Genomic DNA, 23,099 nt, shown 5'->3' with positions numbered 1-23,099 from the left:
AAATCCGCACTAGGACTGGCATTTCCATAATGCTAACGCGACGAGCAAAATAAGCTTTCCTTTCAAATTCAAAAAGTTTCTATTCAAGTGTGCAGTAAGATAAGTTTTCTTTGTTTTCCAGCGCGTGTGTGTCTGTGACAAATATTTTCCCAAAGCCATACAGATGAAGGTCCCCAATACAATTTAAAAATGTGAAATAATTATATTCCTATGCTGTAACAAGTAACCGCAAATCAAAAACTTAATCAACGCTTAAACAAAACACTTAATCCAAACCCAAACAAGACGCAAGTGAACTCAATACTCTTTAGTTGGTAAGTGGATTTCTGTTCCTTATAATACAATTAAAGTGAAACCCAGTGGTGAAGCAAATCTGGTTATGTTGAAGTTTTTTTGCACTGCCTTTTGCATAAGTTAATTTATACAAATTATGAAATGCCACTACACTATTTCCTGAATATTTTTTTTTAGGAATTATGCTAATTCAATCGATACTGCGGCTCGTGCCGCACTTTTGGCAACTTTACGAGTAAATTAGCGTTTGCAATTCGACATGCTACTTAGTCAGGTTTTCCACGTTCTCATGAAGCCCTTTTCGTATTTGAACAGGGGTTTTTATCGGCCACAATTACCCGAGCTGCGCAAACACATTTCCCAAGTTGTCAAACGGCCTTAATGGCACCTATGCGGGATCCACCCATCCCAACCTAGATAAGGAATAAAAATAGTATAACACTCATGCTAGTTGACAGACAACCCAATAATCAAGCGATGTGCCACAAATATTGTGATAAGGCGTTGCTATCCTCCTTGCCATTTTCCCCCTTCTCCACCTGAGGCAGGGAAAGCGGAAGAGTTTCTGGAATTTATGGGGGAAATTCGGCTGGGCGAGGCTGGGCCATAAAGTATACTTAGTCCAAACATTGTTCGCAGGTGATAAAATTGCTTTAGATGTGTAAACAACAACGGTGCACGCTTCTTAATGGTTTGCCAATTTCGGTTCCCAGTTCGGAAGGCGTGGTCCACATTCGGAGCACTTTCGACGAAAGTGAAAGGTTTCCCAAGAAATTGACGGGAATGTCGTGAGTGAGGGAGCGGAAAAGCCAGTTACCAAGAAAAACTCTTTAAGTTGCGTTTTCAATGGTTTTCACAAAACTAGACTTCCACAGCCCATATCTTTGTTAATTTTAGTCGAATTTCAAAGTGGCATTTGTGAAGGAATTCGTAAACAAACTGCTTTTAAATTTTTCAAATCAGAGATGGTCGAATTTTTTACCCGTGTCCATGTTTTCGATAGTTTTAACTTTGTCAATTTTATTCCGATTCTAAAGTGGCATACCTCTAAAAGCTTGTAGTCGCATTTATAAAACAACTGCATTAAAGGTTTTCCATTCTCCGATGGTCGAAATTTTGACCCCTGTTCATGTCAGATTTTTCCCAGTTTTCAATGGTTTTCAGAATAGTGATCCAAAATGTGACTTCCACTGTGTCAATTTTAGTCCGATTCAAAAGTGAGATACCTCTAAACGTTAAAAATTGCATTAAAAGTTTTCCATTTTTCGAGGATCAATATTTTGACCCCAGTTCACGTTATATTTATTAAGTTTCCGGTACTTTTTCTGCTGCCTTTAAAATGAAACGTAAGAAAGGAGATTCTTGATAAACCAACAGTCCAAGTAAGCGCTTGAGAACTCAAATAGCTATTTCCGCACACTTCGCATTTGTTTGGCTTTGTTATAATGCAGTTTTCTATCCTGGGCGAATATCTTTAGCTGCCATTCAGCCAAAAGTTGGTCCTGAAGGTTGTCCATAAATCTGGTCTTCGGTCTGCGCGTTTGTACTTATTTATCTTTGCACAGTTGCCAGTTAAAAGCTATGAATTGTGCTGGCTGTCGAAATAAATACCAGAGCGTTGCAGTCTGACATTTTTATGGCAGTTCCAAATTATTCAGCACAGCACTAGAAAGAGGGGAGATGAATGAAAATTCCACAGAACACCAGAGTAAATTGTGGCTTCAAATTCATACGTTTGTTGTGGATTTAAATGATTTGTCAACTCATTGAGCACAGGGTATTCCGACAAGCATTGATTAAAATGAGAGAAAGAAAGTTGGCCCATATTCCGACAGCATTTGTTAATGTTCTGGCCCATTAGGCGACCAAGTTGGGCTTTTATTTGAGTTTTGCGAGTGCGGCATCGCTTTTTTGGCCCATTTAGGCTGTTAACTGGATTTGAGGCCACCGCGGTGCCCCTTTCCCCCTTTTTCTGCGACCATAGTTTTTATGCCTGCACATTAGTTATACCGGATGTGCTTTTTCGGCCTGATGACGTGCAAACGCCGAAGTCGGGGCTTATCTTGCCCTTCTTCTATACTCTAGACCTCCGAACTGCACCCAGCACCCCGAATTGTGGCCTCCACTTGAGCGGAATCAGCGAAGCGCGCTTCCATTCATGTTTGAGGGCACATAATCAATATTTGGCAAGCAGCCGAATCGCATATGACAAACAGCGACAGGCCCGAGAACTACGCGATATACTCGTACGTCCGGAAAGTGGGGAAAGTGGGGAAAGTGGTGTAAGTGCCACGGGGACCGAAGGTCCAAGGAGGAGGCCCATTGCCGTCCCATCAGCAAAGTGCATCAGCCCATTGAATCCTGGCTGAGTGGGCTTTTGATGATTTACAAAAACGGATTTGTTTTTGCCAGCGATACTCTTTTGCATAAATAAAGCAGCGAGTCGAGTTGATTTGCGAGCGAATTCCGCCTTGGGAAGGAAATTGTTTGGCCAGTTGAAAGCTACCCAAAGTAGGTTGTCGAATCAAGATTCGGGTTGGAAGCACTCAGGTTTGACTTCATTTTGAAATATATATTTTCGAGTGCTTGTACTCGTATTAAGTGACAGTTCTCAGTCATCCTTTTATGACTGATTCTGTGTTCACTATCCCAAGTGAGAGTATTGCCAGTGCTTTATTACAATTCTGAACGGATATAAGTCAGGCAAATCAACTTCTTGTCGGCGTCGCCAGTTGAGCTCTGTTCTGTGCAGCTCCCCGAGGCGATAAAAATCAATGGCAGTGGCAGGCAGCTACGGGTATTATTGCTCCGTAGTTTTTGGCACACATGCAATGCCACACTGCCTACTCCCCCGCATTTCGCCGCCCACTTTCTCCCTTCTCCGGAGCGTGGGAGTTCAAAAGTCGCCGCTCTGCTGACAAGGGCCGCAAAGTGCATTCTGCTTGCTGCTTTCTGCATTCTGAGTTCTGCATTCTGAGTTCTGAATTCTGCAGGTGCAAGATTCTGGCGTGGGCGTTACCCGGCGCTCAGACGACAACACAATTGGATTTAAGGCGAGATGGCGGCTGAGAAATGCGGGGAAATCGTGAAAAGCTGCCTGAGCAGTCAAAACTTCTGGCTTCTGGGCTGCCCCCCTTTTCTTTTCATTTCTTTTCTTTCAGCCGAGCCGTGTTTGTCAAGGCAGAGCTGCCAAGAAAACGGCAGCGCGCCACAAATTTTCCCTTTCAATTTGACAATTGGAGCGGCAAAGGGGGTCAAGACGGGTAAACAGATTTACAGTGAGAGAAAATATGTGTAAATAAATTAAAGACTTCTTGAAATAATCGATGAATTCAAACCAAAAATCATGTGCATGGGCTTGGAAATGTATCTTCCACATGGGAGAACTTTAGCAATAGGTAAAAGGTTCCGTATTTTTTCTCACTGCTAATTATTCCATATGCCTCTCCGCTTCGCATGGAGTCTCCTTCCAGGCTGTCAGACTCTTGGAGCCTGCTCGGATCTCGGATCCGAAGCCCGCTGGCTTATTTATTTATGTACTTCGAGTGGATTGCATTTGCCCGGGAGATGGAGTGCCAATTGCTCACGCCTAGGGACTCAGCTTCGATTTGCTGCGCAACGCGGCGTATACGCAACGCGATTTGTCTTCACCGCCCGAAACTGAGCTCATTAGCATGGAAGTGCTGGAGAAAAGTGTGCAAGATTAATTGTGGGTCGTGTTCATCTCGGCTCCCCGTTTTTGGCTACTTTGGAGGCGGTCGCTCGTTTTGGCCTAAGTGCCAGCACATTTATGCTAAATGGCCAGCCAAGAATTGTCTGCGGCAACAACTTGAAACTAATTGCCTCTTGACTTTCCCCCCACGCCAGGAGCTCATCTCTGCCGCCCACTGTGGCATCCGCCCACTCTGCCATCCTGTTTTGTCCCGGCTTGGTAATTGTTCACGCAGAACTGCACTTAAACACACAACATTACCGGGAATGTGTGGCAAAATGCTTAAATGCAATTGCTATTGCGGCTGTGCCCCGATGCCCCGATGTGCGATGTGGTTCACCTCTAATGACACAGCAACGGACACGGCAGACTGCGAATGCCACAGGCAAAACAAATAAAATACAGAAAATATAATGCCAAAGAGAGCAAACTTGGTCTTCGGCTGAGAGTGGCAGATGCAAGTGAAACAAAACTTTAATTATGCTAAAAGGCGCATTTAAGCTAATTGTTCAAGAGCCCCTTAAGGTTTCAGATAGTATAGAATGTAAAACACACTTTTAGGGCAAAGAAAAACTGTATGTACTTCAGTTAGCTAATGGATAACACAAAGCTCTCTTCGAACAATCCTTTAAGTAACTCTCCGCAAAAATAAATAGGTAGAGGCCAAGAAAGTAATTACCCTGATAATCAATCACCGCACACTTCAGCCAGTTTCATTACGAAATTAAACTCGGTTTCATGGAGTGTGATTCCTGGAAATCTTTTTGCTGCACCCAAGTTTTTCCCCAGCTGCCGCTGCGAGCTTTCCTCCAGCAAAACCACACTTTTCCGCTTTTCTTGGCGGTAATTGCAAGGAAGGGCGGGAAGGGGAAATGGCGGAGCAAATGCCAAGGCTGCTGCAGCCACCATTAGCGTCATCATCATTACACCAATGATAATGAAACTTCATGATTCGCTCGCTTTTTTCACCAAAGTGATAAGTACCTAAACATGACTTCCTCCCCACGCTCACACACTGACATAATTCTTTTTTAATGGCGTTGAGATTCAATTAAGTGAAACCCTTTCTCTTGTCATTTCTAGAAATTAAATGAAAATTCAGCTGTTGCCTGCTGAGGAAAGTGGGCGTGGCCCGCCCGTCTTGCGTATGTTTGTGATATCTTAATAAAGTTAAGAGCGCCGCCGCTTTTTGTTCCGACTTGTTACTGTCATCTGCACACGATTGTGGGAAAATGTGTGGATATGCGGGGAAATTCGAGGGAGGCCTTGAGGAAAAAGGGGCGAAGGCTCTGAGCACTTGTCGCAAAGTTTTCGCTTTTTGCTGGCGACATCCTGGCCTGCGTTCCAGATCAAAGCTGCTCGGGGAAATTGAAAAATAAAATTTTGCACTTATTTGCTTGAAAGCAGAAAAACACCAAGGATGAACCGGGTGCACGAAAAAGGCACAAATCTGTGAGGCTGAGACAGGGCTTAAATTTCGTGTTAAAAATCCGCCTCTCTCCCTCTCTTTCCCTCCTTCTGGAACAGTGGTCAGGCGGGCTTTGTGTCGCTGCCACTTTTATCTGCACGTCCGTTGTTGTTTTATGTCTCCTGCGGCGAAAAACGGAGGAGTTTTGCTGGGAAAGCAATGGAAATGTCTACGGCGGAGGGTCTTACTCCTACAGTCTTGGTTTATTTATGGCACATCTGCTGCTGCTTTTCCCTGGGCTTCCTTTCCACAGCAGGAGCTGCACCCAGCGGATGTGCAGCGTCATGTCCTCGAACGGGGTACAGGCTTGCCTCGCTTCACGACAAAGCTGGGGAAAAACTATGAATCTACTGCTACAATATTCTTGGATAATTAGTTATTCAAAGCTATTCAAGTCTTTCCCATTAAATATTAAACAAGTGGGATATTAAATGTGGTAATGATATACATTACACTTTAGGAGAGTTGGAGAAACTCTCCTCCCACTAAATTTAATTATTAACAATGCTGAAAAGCCACTGATGTGTCCTTTGCTCCATGATTAATTAATTGGGTTGGCGGCCGAGAACTATTATGTCATTTATATTTCAAAGAAAACTTTACACCTCAAAGGCGAGTCAGGTTCAGTTTAGATCAACTTTGAACCACGAAGAGGCTTCACTGTAGAGGCAGTTACTTTGCATACATATGAGCATGTTGCAAGTCAGTTCTGGCGGAATATATGGCTGCACTTTAGCTGAGGGGACGTCGGCGAAAACTAAAAGGAAAATGGGCCGGGGGCAGTCCGACCAACACACACACACACACAGAGAAACACTCGCCGCAGGTGACTCCGAGTATCTGTGTGACATCTGTATCTTGTATCTGGCAATATTTGCACTCAAGGTGCGGCACCGAGGCTGCAGAAACAAGGATACAGGATGCTTCCTGTTGCTGGATTCCCAGGGAAAGGGCGGGGGAAAGGCGGGGCACGTGGTGGCCCACGAATAATTAATAGTGTCTGGGCCCGGTCAATGTGTGCTAACGATTCCAGTTGGCTGCCTGCAACGGTAGCTCGGGTTTTTCCCACACGCTTTCCACCTGTCTGTGGGCCGCTCTATTCCTATGTGTGTGTGTGTGTGTGTGCATGTCCTTTACTATTTAATGAGCACTCAGCCGCAGGTTTCTGTGGGCGTGTAGATACGTTTATATTCTCATCCTGCGGATGATTCTGCCAGTCAGCACTGAAATAGTAAGGCGGGGGAGGATCGCGGGGAAATCCTTGCCTATTTTCAGGCGCCTTGAGTGGAAAGTGGAAAACTTGGCAGCTTTACGATGCTCCTTCTCTGGTTATTTTCTAAATTTACCTTTTGGGTGCATTTACGGCCGTCCGCTATAAATAACGCCCACAGACGTATCCTTTTCGTTCTCAAAGTTTTCGAATTAATTTGGCTAAAAGCTTTGTCATTTTTTAGCGAACGCCCCCCGCTGAAAATCGATTCGAATCATATGGATTTCCTGCCAATAAAATCCCGAGAAATCAACAAAGGCACCCGCGGGCGATTGCAAACAAATCAATAAAATTGAAAAGTTTATTTGAATTATAAATATACAAATCAGTTTTTACGAGCCTTTCCATTGCAGCCAGTACTTATCGTAAAATTTATGAAATTATGTTTATAAGAGGGCCAGAAGAGATCGCAATTCCCATTCGAGTGATTTTTGATGATGAAAAACTTCCGCCACGAAATTCTCCGCTGATTTGTTTGTTTGATCTGCGCGATGGGATCCATAATGGGGAATGCTTCGAATATAAATATTAAGAAGAAAAAACATAAGACAAGGCGAATTGCTCATAACTTGCCCGGGCTCTCCTCGTATCTATTTACGGCTTCATCACCATTAATTGCTGTACACATTGCCAATTCCTCAATATGCAAATGTGCCCCGAGGCCAATGGCAAATTGCCGCCACTAGACATAAGTTGGCTTAGCCGCAAAACGAGCGGCTTTAAGCCAAATCCTAATGGAATTAGCACTAATAGGCCCACTACTGAAAAATCCAATTGAAATGGCTTAGCCAAGCACTTAAGGCGGGTGTCGCAAATTTGTTATTTGGCAGAGGGATAGTGGGATGTTTATGCGGGGCTTACGATTTTACTCTGTGACACTTGAGCTTTTAATTGTACTTTTGAATATGAAACTAATGGCCTAGAATGGACTTTTAAAATGTAGTTGATGGCTAGGAATGCGTTTAATTGTAGTTTTATAATTCGTTTAGAAGAGTCAATATTTAAAAATCATTTATATATTTTAATAAATTTGTATGAGTATTATTCTTGATTTGTTCTCCGCATAAACGTGCTTGCGTTGAAGCACAAGTCTCCTATTTGCTTGTCTGTAGATGCGTCCGCCTTTGAGAGTAAGTGCCTGGATGTGCGAGTGTGGGAGTGTGTGTTTGTGCTACTGTGGCGGTCGAGTGTTGATGGGGTGTATCTGTGTGCACCGCTCGAGAACTCTCGAGGCTTTAAGCTGGTGCCGTATAATCATACTCGACACAGTCATCAACAACATTGACGTACTCATCATTGCCGTCATTCGTGACGCTTGAAAATTCTCTTCAAATTTAAGCTTTTCTATTTTCTATTTGGCCATGTTCTGTGTTTTCCTTCCTATTTTTTCCGAGTGTTTGGCACTTGAGTGAGAGATTATCAAAAACTGTTTACTCGACTCGGGACTCGAACGTGGAGCTGCCAGTTGGCAGAGGCAAGCTTTTTGCCGCTCCCTCCGGCTTCCCCATCTTTTTCTCTTTGCCTGTGGACCCAGCCACATGTCCTGACACTTTTTCTGCTCACTTGCCACTGACAGGCGCCCTTCAACGCCCTGGCTCCCCCTCGGACATAATTTCCATGAAATTGATTGACAATTGCCGCATTTTGTGGCACATTTGCAAAACAGGCGGCCGCCCGTGGCGCGCTGTATCGATTAGGCGACGGCGGGATGCACGATGTACCACCGGACACGGCGCTGAGTTCAGACCTGGCAACTGCCCACCCCAGCTCAAGCCTTCCTGCCTTCAAGCCCCTGGGGACTTGGAGTGGCGGCCCTTTCTCTAAAGTTAATTAAGTTGCTCGGAAAACCGTAATATACTCGCAAGCTCACGATGCTGTTACCCTTAAAGACTCTGTGTTGAATTGGAAATAACCTTAGCGGAATATTTATTGTACTCATACACTTAATAACTTTAAGACTCCTTAGGCACATTCAGTGTTTCTACTCAGGCCATGCTTGTTAGAATTGTGCAGTTCTTCTGTATTCCATTTGTAGCTACGCTCCTTCCCCCGAGAATTTCACAAATTTGTGTAATTTGCGCCTGCTCGCAGGCAGCACTTTTGCGCTGCAGCTGGCACCGAATCTCGAGGCACGGGATGGGCGACTAGGAGCCTCTGCCACGGTCTTCAGATTGCTGCAGATTATCTCGTTGTGCCCCGGCTGTCAAAGGACTCAGCCAGGCAAGAGGCAAAAAATGAAAACAATTACGTGCAGCGAGTGTGTGTCGTGTGTCGCAGAGTTGCTCGCATGGCTGCACTCGCAGCTTGACTCCGGCCATTGTGTGTCCTGGGGACCAGGGAGAGCTGCGACAAGTTGCATCCTGGGGATCCGGGAAGCATCTTGATACTCGCATACTCGCATCCGAGCTCACTCCATTGTGTTCCGTTTCAACGCTCTCGGCGGCAACAACGGGCATTTAATTGTGCAGTCGCCAGATGACAGATGCACTCCAAAGCGAACTCACAGCCAGGCGCACACACAGAAACAAGGCGAGTCGGAAAATGGGTTGCACCAAATTGAAAATTCTTTGGGCATTGTAAACAAACTGAAATTGTTTGCGTTTCTCCTTTTGCTGGAAAATTTGTTTCTGGCCCATTGAAGTTGGTTTCCATGCGCTTGATTTGGTTCCACAAGCAGGGGGTTTATTTGGAGGAAAAAGTGTGTAGCTTGAAAAGAGAAATGCAAAGTGAATTTATAAATTTCATTTAATTCAACTTAAACGAGAAATGAATAAAACTTAAGAATATTGTTTCACTTTGAATTGGATTAAAGTTAGGTTGATGTTAAATCCTCAGTTCATCTCGTGCACATACCCAACATAGCTATAAAATACACAAGACCTGGGAAAAATAAATAACTGGAGATGAAGCTAAGCACTAGAGGCCTAAAGCAAACATTTCGCTATCGACTCGCACTGCAGTGCGTGAGTCTTTCGAGGCGTCTGGCGGAGAATTTCCATTTATCAGGTGGTTTCCCAAAGGCCTATTAATAGCGAATGTTTTCAATGAGACCCCGCTGGCGCTCTCTGCTCTCGGTCGGGGCTATGTGGGCCACAAAGAACATATATATAGATATAGCCGGCTATTCTGCGCTTCCCGCGATGCAGTCGCTCTCTTTCCTCTTCTCCGTGTGGGATTTATTTTTGATTCAGCGAATTTGAACAAATCTCTGGCCACCAAAATAAACTGTTACTCATGTCGCCTTCGGTGCTCGCTTTTAATTATTTACAAGACAAATGTATAAATAATTTCGCATATTTAATTCCATGGCTGTCAACGCTGCGTATGCGCGATGAGCGAAGTGCACTTTGTTTTCGTTTCGTTTTCCTAGGTTTCTGTGCTGTTATTGTTGTTGTTGTTGTTGCTATTATTGTTATTGTTTTGGGCCATTTACGCTCAACGACTTGAGTATAAACAATTTCCCGAGTTTGTTTATGTACAAACACATCCAAGAAGCCGGGCCGTGAGTGTAGATAATTTTCCATAACGCAATGAAAGCTGTTTATGGCTAACATATGCTCCTCGGCCAAATCGGGTTCTTCCGATATATAATATATCCGCACTTGTGTACCTATATTTTTTGTACAATTGTTTATGGCGCTATTTCTCGTAATTCCTTTTGGCAATCGTTTCAGATAAAATTTTCACTTGCCAGTGAGGAAAGCCTCATTTTCGAATTTTCACAGTTTTCACAATAAATGCACAACCATAAAGGCGAGTGCAACGGTGTGCTCCGCTCCAAATTGGTTTTCCCCGCTTTTCCGTCGGTGGCGTCATCAATTTCAAAATGTGCAGCCGATAAGAAGTCGGAGGCGAACGGCGAACGGCAAACGGCGAAGAAAAGTGAGAGCCTCGCCCGTGAGTTTTCCCCTGTCGCGTTTTCCATTAATTCCCTGGCAGGCGGAGAAGGTCATTGTGTTCGCAGGCTGCAGTTTATTTCGGTGGCACGCCCACACGCCGGATTCCACCCAGCACACGAAACTTGCACTTTGCCGCATGCGTCTGCGAATTTATTTCCGTTTAGATTGTGTCATTTCGGTAATTTTGGCTCGCGCTGCGTATACGCAATGTATGCAACTTAGTAGGCGGAAACTCGCACCTCGAAATGTGTGCGCAGAACGAGCATAAAACTAATTGAGTCACATCTTTTGTCATTTTACTCATCTGTGATGTAATTTTTGAGTGCTGAAACCACACATTAACCTGTTTCCCTATGTGTAACAAAACCAATTAGACCCTGACATCTTGCGATTCCCCTTTTCGTGTCACCTTAACCAACCTCCACTCGCTAAACATGACTGCGGTTAGCCATTGCAGTTATTGCGAATGTCGCGGAGGATGGAAATACCGCTGGCGAAGGCGAGAAGCTTATGGAATTCCCCGCTAATGGCACCAGTCATCTGGCCAACTGACACCTGTTCAATGCATTGTTGTGGCTTTATTGATTTATGTATGTGGCTCAACCGCTAATGACGTCATCAGTGGTTGCACTAAATGACAAATAAATTGATTGACGGAAAGGTGTTCTTTCTGCTTGTGAAAGAATTTCTGTCAGCCTTAATCGGGAAATGGCTTTGTCAATAAAATGCAACACAGGTTACGTATTCGTTTACTCGCTCAGATATTTGTCGAAGTCAAAAAAATACTTGCTTGGCTCCTTGAAGCCCATATAATCTTTAAAATACCCCCATAGCTTTTTATAGAATACAGAGTGCCAATTAAAACGGAAGAGTGCGATTGCGATTCCTTTGTTCCGCGAACAACTTCCCATTTCTGAACCGCGACCCGCGGAAAATGCTTTTGTTCTTCGAATGACAGGAACCGCCGCCCGAACCCCACTGACAACCATTCCCGCTGAATGGAAGCGGACACTGGCCGAAAACGCGTTTAAACATAAAAACTTAATTATGTGTCAAAAATTGTTGCCGGCTCGTTAACGCAGTGTTCAACATTGCGGCCACGGGCGTTTCATGTTTGTGCATACATCGACGCCCCCTCCCCCTCCTCCCTGTTTTCCTCCCAGAAATTACCGCATGTGGGAGCGGGAGAAAGGGGAAGGTCCAAGCCTGGCCAGGGAAATTGGCGAGCGACCGCAAGCACAAACAAAATAAAGCGAAAAACACAAAACTGAGCGAGGACAAAAATGAATGGGAAATCGCATGGGTGGCGGGCGGAAAGGGAAAAGGGTAAAGGGGAGCGGGGGAACGGGAAACGAGGAGCGGGGCTTAAGGGATGTGCAGGCCAATAAAAAGTAGCTGTAAAATGGCCTTTACGGCATCCAACTACACGAATTTATGGCCCTGTTTTTGCCGGGTAATGCGCAATTAAAACTGCCAAGTGCATTACATTAAATTAAAATTAAAAATGAAAATGCAATGACAACAGAAGCCGTGTCCATGATAAATTGGCCCGACCATGGCAGATTCAAGTGCCCAGAAATATGGCATACCGTGTATGTGGAGGATCTCAGAGTGTACGATATATCAAAGAAATTTTGCAGCCACCTATCTAAATGCCAATGAAAGCGGCATTAATCATACCAATTTGCGCCATAGTCGAGGAAACATTTCGAATTAGCAAGAGTGAGTTGCCAAAACCACAACTCGTAAATAAAATAATATGTTTATAATTTTAATTTGGTGGCATTCCGTGCAATGCTAATTAAGCTTATGAATATTAAAGTTCATAACATGTGCGCCTTTTATGGCCTCCATTATTATAATTAAATCCATTTTGGGAGGGTTTTTATTCTACGAGTATTTATAAAATATGCAAAGTTTTGGATAGGTCATTTAGGAGTTCAAGGGATAGTTCAGTGGGGAATTAATCTTCCGAAAAGTGTTCCATTGCCAACGCTGCGTATGCGTTATTCATGCAATTCATTCATTGCGAGCACCAGCTGTTCCCCCATCGATTCGCCATAAACAATCGAAACGAGAGGAAAACCAATTAAAATCATGCGTCGAAATGCGCGACCACTTCGGGAGTGGGAGTGGCAGGGGGCGGTGGGTGGAGCGAAGGGGGCAGGGGCGGCACGCCACAAATAGCTGGCATCGAGCATCGCATCGTCAGCTGGTCCATAAAGTGTTCTGGCCTGCCTACGCGGCCATTAATGCTGTAAAAGCAATGCGACGACGCCGAGATATGCAAAAAACCGAAAATACAAGTCGGCACGAAAATAAAACTGAAATTGGTTCATTACTGGGGGCGAGGGGCTCCCAAGGGGGCGACCACCTTGACGTTGCTGCTTGAACTCGAGCCAGAGAACTATTGAAGGGTGTTGCGAAGGCCTGCGGAACCGGCGGTGATTTGCACTTATTACTAATGGCAAAATTTCCACTTCCATGGGAAACGGCTCTCCATGCTGCGGCTCCTGCTAATCCATTTAAACGAGAACAAATTGAGATGCCCTTCAACGGGGCTCAAAGTACCGATGCTTCCCTGACCAAATGAAAGCTATCTGTCTGAGTATCCGAAACTTTGTATATCTTGTTACGGTTTGTTTATTAGGAGCTATGTACTCGAATAAAATTCGGGTGTTCGCTTTTACCAACAGGAGTTTAGTTTGCATCGAACCATTTTATTCTGCCTTCACAATTGATACTTTTTTTCCGTGAATTTTCCTGTTGTTTGAATTATTCCATGAGTGCTAACTGCGAATTATACATCCATTTGCTGGAATGTGTTTGCGCGGCTGCTCGCACGTTTCGAGATGTTGTTCCAGTTATATTCGCACTCGAGGGTGCCGCAAAATGTGATTGATTAGAAACGAATTTGGCCCGAGTCGAGTCGAGTCTGCTGAGTATTTGCATCTGGCCGAGGCGACTGGCGAAAAGTTGCGGAAAAGTTCTCCCACCCGGGCATGTGATCGCTACGTCATGAGTGCGGAAAACCCCCGAAAGTCCCCCGAAGAGACGCCGCCACTTCTGACGGGACTTCAAAAGCAAAGGCAGTTGGCAATGTCGAGGCGACTGTGGGACTTAAATGTTTGGCGCATTCACGTTGTCAGTGCGGACATGTCACATACAAACAACAATGTACATTAAAAACAATTTTCGGACTCGAAATATTTGTGGGGCGGCTCTCCTTGGCAATTGGCCCAGTTTTTGTGGGAAATGCGACAAGCCAAGGGCCTGGATTTGTGGGACTTGGAGGACGGAATAGAACATCTTGTCCACAATTAGGTGTGTCAGCTGCAATTAGAAATGATGCCCAAAATACACGATGCGTATGCGCAATGTAAAATGAGTTGAGGTGAATCACTGGATTTTCCTGCAAGAAAAAGTGTTTAGAGAACAGAACAAACGATGATTGTGTGGCTTTTCTTTCCTACTTATTTCCCCTTCCATCCAGCAAATCCGATTTGCTTCTATCTCAAACAAAATCTGTTCGCGAATTGCCAGCAAATTGCTATTGAATGCTCTATTTAATTTGGCTAAAAGCCCAAACCAAAAACTGAAACCCGTCATCTGTCCAAAGATCTGAATACTAAAAGAAAACCAAGAATAATGTAGAAATCGACATCGATTCTCTTAAAGTGGAAAAAGGGGTTACATTTAAATGATTTGGAAGGAAAAGTGTGCCATAACTAACAAGAAAGGAAGCTAGCTTCGGCAAGCCGAAGCTTATATACCCTTGCAGTCATGAAATATGTCGAACAAAACGCATAAAGGCTAGACAACATCGAAGCTAAGACGATTTTTCTATTCATTTTCCATATTTTTGACTATAGATCATATGGGAGCTATACGATATAGTTGTCCGATTTTGATCAAATTTAACTCGTAATTCAAGAGTCGTAAGAACACTCTATATTCCAAAAATCAAACTTGTCTGATGAAAAACAACGATGTTATCAATTTATTTCCATTAATTCTATATATAATTTTCGATCCCTCCTATGGCAGCTATATGATAGAGTTATCCGATTTTGATCAAATTTAATCCGAAATTCAATAACAGTTAGAAAACGCCATCTTGAAGAATTCAAGTCGATCTGATGAAAAACAATAGAGTGAGAATTTTTTATTTCATTCTCTTGTATTGGAGCTATCCGATATAGTCGGCCGATCCGGCCCGTTCCGACTTATATACTGCGTGCAACAACTACACAACTTTTGGGAAAGTTTCAGCACGATAGCTTTAAAACTGAGAGACTAGTTTGCGCGGAAACGGACAGACGGACAGACGGACAGACGGACAGACGGACAGACGTACATACATATTTCGATTCTGCTCGTGATGCTGATCAAGAATATATATACTTTATGGGGTCTGAGGTGTCTCCTTCACTGCGTTGCAAACTTCTGACTGAAATTATAATACCCTTTTGCTCTGCAAGGGTATAAAAAAGGAAAGCTGTTGTTGTCACACAATTTTCATTCATAATCATAAAGCACTTAAAATTTTCCTGGATTACCTATATTTGTCAATAATTATATTTATATAAAGTTTCACTTATAACGTTTAACAAGAAAGTTGGCTTAAATAAAGCTTTTCCAATATGGTAATTACTTATGAAAGAAATGAGTTTTCCTTCCTCCCTTAATCACTTAACAATCCGCCTGCAGGCATTTAAGTAGCGGCTTTGACCATCAAATTGATTGGTTTTCTTCATTATTAAAAAGCCAAAAGTGCTCTTCTCTTCTGTCAACAGCCAGTGACAAAGTTGGATTCGCTCACGAGCCAACTCTGACCCCCGATAAATAAATATATGGTAGTTTTTGCCGATCCATCGCCGGCTCCAGTCAGTCGAGCTTTGTGCCAAAAATAGCAAAACGATATTAATTTTTGTTTGCTTTGTTTTGGTTTCTGTTTCTGTTTCTTTGGCCGCCGAAGCCGCAAACAGGCAGGAAATGAGAATTGAATACAATAAAAATCATTCAATAGTATCACTCGGCCCATTGTTGTGCCGAATTAATAATAGATAACAATGGTAGTAGAAGCGGAAGCCAAAAGAGGAAAAGCCGAAACACACACTCGCAGACAATGGGCGGAAAAAAGGGCAGGGGTAGGGAGGAGACAAGTGGATTATGAGGACTGGGCCAGGACCCCAAATCCATCCCTGGTTTAATTAACTCTCGACGTGATTTTCCCTGCTCTTCCAGCGCTGAGAAATGGCCAGAAGCAGCGCCGGAGCGGGCCATTCAATTCCGGTGGTCCTGCTCGTAATTTGAAGTTATGTGCGGTCTGATGTAACCAACAACCAACAAACGAACAAACCAACAACCCAACAAGCTTCCTCGAGGTCCACCGAGAAATTTCCATTTGGCTCGGGCGAGCATAACGAACTGGTCTTTCCCTACATAGCCATAAATCATAAACAAAGGCAGCGTTTTGGATAACAAAAGGCTGGGAAAAAGTTTCGGCTTTAAAAATTTTTGTTGTTCGAAAAGATGTTAATAAAAGAGTGGGGGAGTTGGGAAAATGTTCGTCTCGGGCTTTAACTCAAAACGAACTTCTCAGGGAAATTCACAAAAATGCATTAAGATTGAAAAGCAAGAAGCAAGAGAAAAAGTTCTGAAAGTCAGCTCTGTGAATTATTAGTAGTTTTCAGCAGTAAATTTGGAACTAACGCTGAAACTGAGACGTGTTTTTTCTATGAAAACTAAGGAATCCAGAATAATAAGCCCAATAAATAAAAACTAGGGAGGAGGTGCTCAGGTGCGAGCTCTCCCCTCTCATTGACCAACTCGCAATCCAATCGCATCTGCAGGACAGGGTATAAATGACAGGTCACAGTTGCCAGGACAAGAACGAGATTTAAGCCTGGCAATGCGGTTGAAGGGGCTTCTTGCCTCTTGCCAGTGTCCTTGAATCAGACACTCGAACTCGACCACAGGCAACGGGAACGGCAGTAACTTCCAGCAGAGAGGTGGTTTCAGAGGTGGTGGAGATGGCGACCTCGTGGAGTGACTGCACCTTCACCTGTCACACGGACGAGGATTCGAAAACGAACTTGGGTGCACGCGCACCCAGCTGCGAAAATGGAAAAGGGGCTCTGAGATTGCCAACTAACCGAGTTTCGTGGCATTGGTCACAGCAGCAGCACAAGCAGCCGCAAAAGTAGAAGGAACAAGGCACAAACAGCTACAAGAGACCACTGAGAAAAATCATGGGAGAGAAAACCGTCTAAATAATTAGGAAAACCATTGAAACATTACTTTATTTACAAGCTAACAGGGGATTGAAAGGGTATTTCATAGCAATTACATCTTGTAAAGTATTTAAATCTCTATTTTTCCAAGTGAAACGACTTGAAAACAGCGAAAACAGCGCTCGTTCAGCAGAGTTGTATCCTGTTTCCAATTTTCATTCAGTATCCCACTTCCACGCGCACTGCGAGCGCCCCTTGAACCCCGCCTGCGACCCCACCACTCACCGCACACCACCCGTCGCCCGTCCCCCGCCACCCACCACCCACCGACTTACATCCCAAAGTAGGTCGTCGCGTCTGTCCTTGCCGTGGAGCGAAGGCAGGCACAAAGGCAGCACGACGAACGAGGAGCTGCAAAAAGGACGAAAAACTTCACCTAACCTCATTACGAGTTTTCCTGCCAACTGGTGACGTCATTGGTTGAGCTCTGTGCCTCGCCTGCTCATTCGCCTAAAAAGGCTGCGCACGATGTGGGTGGCGTCAAGTGGGCGGTGGAAATGCCAAAGGTTAGCCCAGCGAGGAGCTCTACCTGTGGGATAACCAGCAATACAATAATAGTTATTACATTAAATGTGAAAATACATTAAATGCAGCACATTCCGTTAAAACTCACAAATTAAAACGCGGGCGGATCATAGGATCTAAGCAAATGAATGGAGCGATTTCCCTCTGCGCTGGAAAGGACCTGCGCAGTGGAACGAGAGAGAGAGTTATTGGAGTCGTCGGCTCTGGCTTTCCTGGAATGACAAAAAGGACAACAACGAATTGCAGTAAACAGTAGAAAAAGTAGCCAAAAGTTGGGAGGTGGGCGCGATTAATGGGCGGTATAACAAGCGGGCGAAAGGGGGCGGGGTAAAAGGGTAACATGCGTAGCGGCAACTGAGACATTGGAATTATTATTACATTTTACTTGCTTTTATTGCGTTTTAGCCCGGGTTCCATTTGCGCCCTCTTTCAATTCGTTTGAATTTCGCCGTGATATATTTTCACTGGTATTATTAATATTATTTTTACGATTCAGCCCGCAGAGGTGGAAAATCTGCCCGGATGCTCGACGCAAGTCTGTCCAAAGTGGATGACAAAATCTTCACTAATCCCATTTGAATTTCATTCGACTGCCAAATGGATTTCACTTTAATTTCGCATTAAGCGCAGACAAATCCTTGCAACGGCTTTCGGCTACCGAATTTAAATGCGTTCGCAGCTGATTTGCATGCAAATAAGCCAGATTTTCCATTCCCGTCTCATCCGAAGGATGAATATCCCTCGCACGCTAGGTGAAACTGCCAGATTTGCCAAACAAATATGCGGGAATGTCACGGCTCATCGCTTCGTCGCCCAAATAAAATACATAATTAACATATCCATGGGTTATGCGGGAACATGCGAGCTTGCCGATGGGCTTTCTGCCTGACTGATCCGCCACCAATCTAGTATCCACTCAACTATGTCTAATATTGGTTTCTATTCGCATTTTTTATGGAAAATAAGTTCATAATAAACGTTTAGTACTGGACAATTTAAATCAAACAGTCCATAACCCGTACAGTAAACGAAATATTATAAGGAACTAAATACAAGCCCTTTTAAAGATTTGATTCTTCTTTCACCTTCTTTTTGTTTTACGTACGTAAATATATATATTTGTGAGCAAATAATTAAACTAATATTTTTCTATAAAGTCTGGGAGTAAACATGCGATGTTGAAGTTTATTCGAAGCCCCTCTTTCGGTTTGTAAGTCCCCCGATCTGGCTGTGGTATCAAGTATCCGCCCCTTGGTCGCCTGGTTAGTCATCCGTTTGTGTTGGCTTTTCGCCGCTTGTTATTATTTTTATTGTTATGAATTTCAATTTCGGTGTCTCAAGGACGTTGCACGAAATTAAAGACCCGAAATATGCGCAACACTTTCGCGCCACTTGCGCACGTATACCCACCGCATTAAAGTGTGTGTGCACCGTCCTTGGTGTGTGTGTGTGTTTGTTGTGTGTTTGTGTATATATGTGAGTTGTACGCGGCGTATACGTGATGTGTGTTCTAAGCAATGCCTGCTCGCTTTTCGGGCCCTTCCGATTTCTGGGGTTTTTCAATTTCCTGTTGCTTTCGTGCATTAAGCCCCTTGGAAAAGCATGAGCCCGAAAACTAATCTGCAAAAGGTACATTCCATTTTTGTGAATTAATATTCTTTTTTTGAATGGAAAGTGCTTTAAAGATGAATCTTGGAGCCGAGTTTGCGCTGCTTTGAGGTCGTCAGTGTCCTTGGCATTATATACAATTTGTTCTGCCTTATGTGCTTTCTTTTGGCTTTCTCCTCGTTTTTTGTTGGACTTGCAGTTCGCCGGAGGCGAGATTTCTCCCTTCTCCTCGTTGCGTGTTCTGGTTTTTCCAGATCAGTGCTTCGCAGCTTGAGCCATATTTTCCCCTGGCATAATTGCACGAGGCGAAGTCCTCTAAGTGGCAGGATATGGCAGGATGAGCGAAAGATGTCGCCATCTCAAAGCAATTTCTTTGCCTTTCAGATGGCCAAATGCCAGGATTGATTTTTAGATTTTTTATGCTGTGGCCTTAAAGAAAAGTTAAGTTTTTATACATTTTATTATTAAATTGTACAGGTACTAGTAAACTTTTAGGTAATTTTGTTATTGAAGTATAACAATTGATACATGAAGATTTCTGGAATCAGGGTCAGTAGAATATAAATATATATATAAAATAATTGTATATATAATTCGAAGGATAACAGGAAGAGTCAAAGAGTCTTCTGCTTTCATTTGGCCAACTGCCAAGGAAAAAATTTTCTTTTGAGTGGCATGTCGAAACTGCCAATAGCTCAACGAAACACTGCTGTTCTATTAATTTTCCTAATATTTTGTAAACATCGGCGATCAGTGAAACGCTCATGACGTCACCTGCGTGAGAAAAGAAGAAACCCAATCGAAGACGTAGAAGATTGTTTCGTATCTGTGCATCTGATGGATAAACAAATCGCCTGCGTGCGCTCATCGATTTTTATGAGTTCAAAGATTTACTTTCTGCCGCATTCCAACCCAAAAATCCCTGCACCGAAAATTCAATGTGCATTCGGATGCCAGAAGCCGGGGAAACAAGGCATAAACCATGCGAAAAACAAAGAGCAAAACAAAAATATTAATGGCGTCATTTGTCGAACAGAGAAAAGGCCCCGAACGAAGTGCAGAAGGAAATTTGTTGCTCGCCAGGGAAATGTACGGAAAAAATAACAAACGAAATGAAATATTTGCCACAACGAATGGGCGGTGCTCTAAAGAGTGGGTGTTTATTGAATATATGGAAATTTACGGTTTTCAAAATAGTTGAATCATGATTATGGTGAATAGCTCGTCTTTATTTCTCTTCATTCTTGTATACAGTTAGCATACTCTATAACTATGAAAGTATTTTAATAGCAAGTCTAAATGCTTTCAGTCGGAAAATCTATCTTGGCGCACTTTAATTTAAATGGGTAAATGGGTCGAAAAAAGTTCAGAGAGTGAATGTTTTTGGGGTCAAAAGCCAAACACGTGCTTCGCCTAAACATTTGACTTTGGCTTTAATTGCAAAAAGGCACGCGAATTCGCCTACGACTCCGACACGCCTCCAGGAACTCAATCTCAGTCTCAGCGGGTTCCGGCCAACTATTTTCGGATGGCCAATTAATCTCCGAGCAGAATTTCACTGCGTGCGGTGGTGTGGAATTTTAAGCGATTTGCTAGTCATTATTTATTTTTCCTCGAGATCGCCGGGTGAAATAAATCGGGCTAAAAATAACAGCCAAACAAGAACTTGGCCAGCAATGAACTTACATCGTTGACTGAGGTGAGCACACCGAAATCATTTATCATTATCAGGGGACAGCGGACATTTGAAACATTCATGAGTCGGTTAATGCCACGGACTTGATAAATTCTCCGAGTCCTGGAGCAAATAAATAGTTTAGGAGAAACACAATCGAAGTTGGGAATATCCCGTGCTCAAGATTTTAAAACTAGAGTAAAAGTGCCGAAAACGTTAAGTTGAACATGCACAGTCTACACTTCTGTTCAAATTATTGAGTTACGTATTTGTATGTTGGCTAAGTAATTATATTATTCAATAAAGTATAGAATGAACAAATTTATTACTCATACAATATGTTTATGCTTACCAATTCTCTTTACTAAATCTGAATTTTCTGGAACATTCGAAATGACTATTGTGCCTATTTGTGGTTGAAAACATTTCAGAAGTATAAAGCCCCTTCGCAATAATTCAACAGAAGCCACTATCAATACCCGACTCGAATTGGTAAAGCATGCATTATTTAGCTCACCTCCCTGCTACCAAAGTATGACTTATTAGGCCACACACGCATGGCTAACAGGTTGGCAAGGGTACAGACAGAAAAATTACTTACGATTTCCAAGAGAGAAGTAATAAATATCTATTTGAATAGTGGTTGTATTTTAACTAATAGAATAGATATTATGGCTTTCTAAAAAAATTAATAAGAATTGTTTTTGTTGTTTAACAAAGTTGTCCCAAGAAAATGTGATTAACAGTACAAATTAAAAATTCATGAGCACCGCTTTTCTTATTGTGCATCCATTGAAGGGGTGTGCATTGACCATAATCGAAAATCAATAAGTCGGCTGGCACATACGGGGAATTTGGTCGTTTGGTCGGCAACGGCAGGCCGTTAGCGTTAACGGGCATTGGCCCAAAGTTGATTATGAATATTTGATGGGGTCCGTCCAACTGCGCAGTTGACATGGCCGGCAGATGAGGGCCGCAAAGGTAACGAACGCACTGCAGCTATTGGCCATGGCTCGCAGCAGACAGCAATTTGTGCGGGTTAATGACACCTACTTCCACTCGAATAGTCCTCGTGCCTGGCACACCCTGTCGCCATCGATTTTGGCCAGGGATCCGGGATCTCGATGACGCCACGCTGGAATGCAGGAGCTCGGGCCGTAAAGCCGTGTAATACCCAATAAAAACAATTAAGTTAATACACGAATGCCCCGCAAAGTGGCTTTCTCCTCTCCTCTGGCCAACTGGCCATCCGGCCCTCCAGCGAGCTGCCAAGTGCAACAATTGAGCGAAAGTGAGAACGAGCACCCACACACAGAGACCCTAAATGTTAGCCAAGGCCAAGTCAAGTTGGTCAAGAGGCGAGGAGAATAAGCAGCAGCAGCTGAGCCAGCTTGCATGCCAGTGGCCAATAAGTCGCCGTGGCACGCAAAGAACCCCCGAAAAAGCGGGGGAAAGGCTGGGGAAAGCGGCGAACGCAATTAGAGTAACTTGCTTAAATTTACAGAAAATGGAAAGTGTGCTGTGGAGACGGAGACGTGAGTGTTAGTTCGGCACTAACTTTGTTCGAGCGTCCCTCGCACATTTAAGTTTGCCAAATAAAATTAGAGCACTGCGCTGAAAGAAAAAGGGGGAAAGAAACAGCAAAGATAACAAATTAAATTGCAGGAAAGTTAATATTTAGTGTGACCGTGATAAAAGTCCAGTGTGAACTTGCAGCTGGAATAGTGGTCAAAATTAGGGCGTTCCCTTCAAATCATCACTTTTGGCAGCTTAGAAGCAATATTTTCTCGCTATGCTGACTGGGTCAGCTGCTGGCGGATGTGGACGTGGCCGGAAGTCGATGGCGTCGAATTGGGGAAGAGCCGCCAGCCAAAAGCAGCCCGGCACACCGACACACAGACACACCGACACAGATATAAAGCGGACCCCGAGTGCTGAGGTTACCGCTGACGCACTCTCGAGAGACGCCCTTCGCGGCCCTGCAGAGCATTTAAAAATAAATGCACTTGACTTGCAAAATGCTTGCACCAAACAAAACAAAATGGCGCCCATAAATTTAGACAATGGCAATGGCGACGCTGGAGAGTCGGCAATAAATGTTTGCCACTCGCAAGCGGAACAACAATTGGCATAACAAGAGCTACGGGCCTGGCAACATTGACACGCTTTTCCTTGCCTTGTTGTTGCCGCGGGCTTTGGTTTTAGTTTTGTTTTAGTTTCGGTTTCGGTTTCAGTTTCTGTTTCAGTTTAGTCCTGGCTATTTTTCACCCCTTGCCGGCGAGAACAGGAAACATTCCGCCATGCAATATGCAAATGGAAAGCTCGGAGTTGGCTGCTTTTAGCACTTAAGTG

General features: G+C 43.7%; 1 protein-coding gene across 1 annotated transcript in view; it reads left to right on the top strand.

Moving 5' to 3' along the window:
* Positions 1–23,099, top strand: part of LOC108099084 (potassium voltage-gated channel protein Shab) — a 54,202-nt gene that overhangs the window by 1,072 nt on the left and 30,031 nt on the right. Inside the window, 1 exon segment of the mRNA XM_017202387.2 lies at positions 122–314. The gene's annotated coding sequence lies outside the window, so the exon portion shown is untranslated.

This window comes from Drosophila ficusphila, unplaced genomic scaffold (assembly GCF_018152265.1).
Source record: "Drosophila ficusphila isolate 14025-0441.05 unplaced genomic scaffold, ASM1815226v1 contig_288, whole genome shotgun sequence".
NCBI lineage: Eukaryota > Metazoa > Arthropoda > Insecta > Diptera > Drosophilidae > Drosophila > Drosophila ficusphila.
Note: the sequence above shows the minus strand (reverse complement) of the source record. Positions and strands in the feature narration are given on the sequence as shown.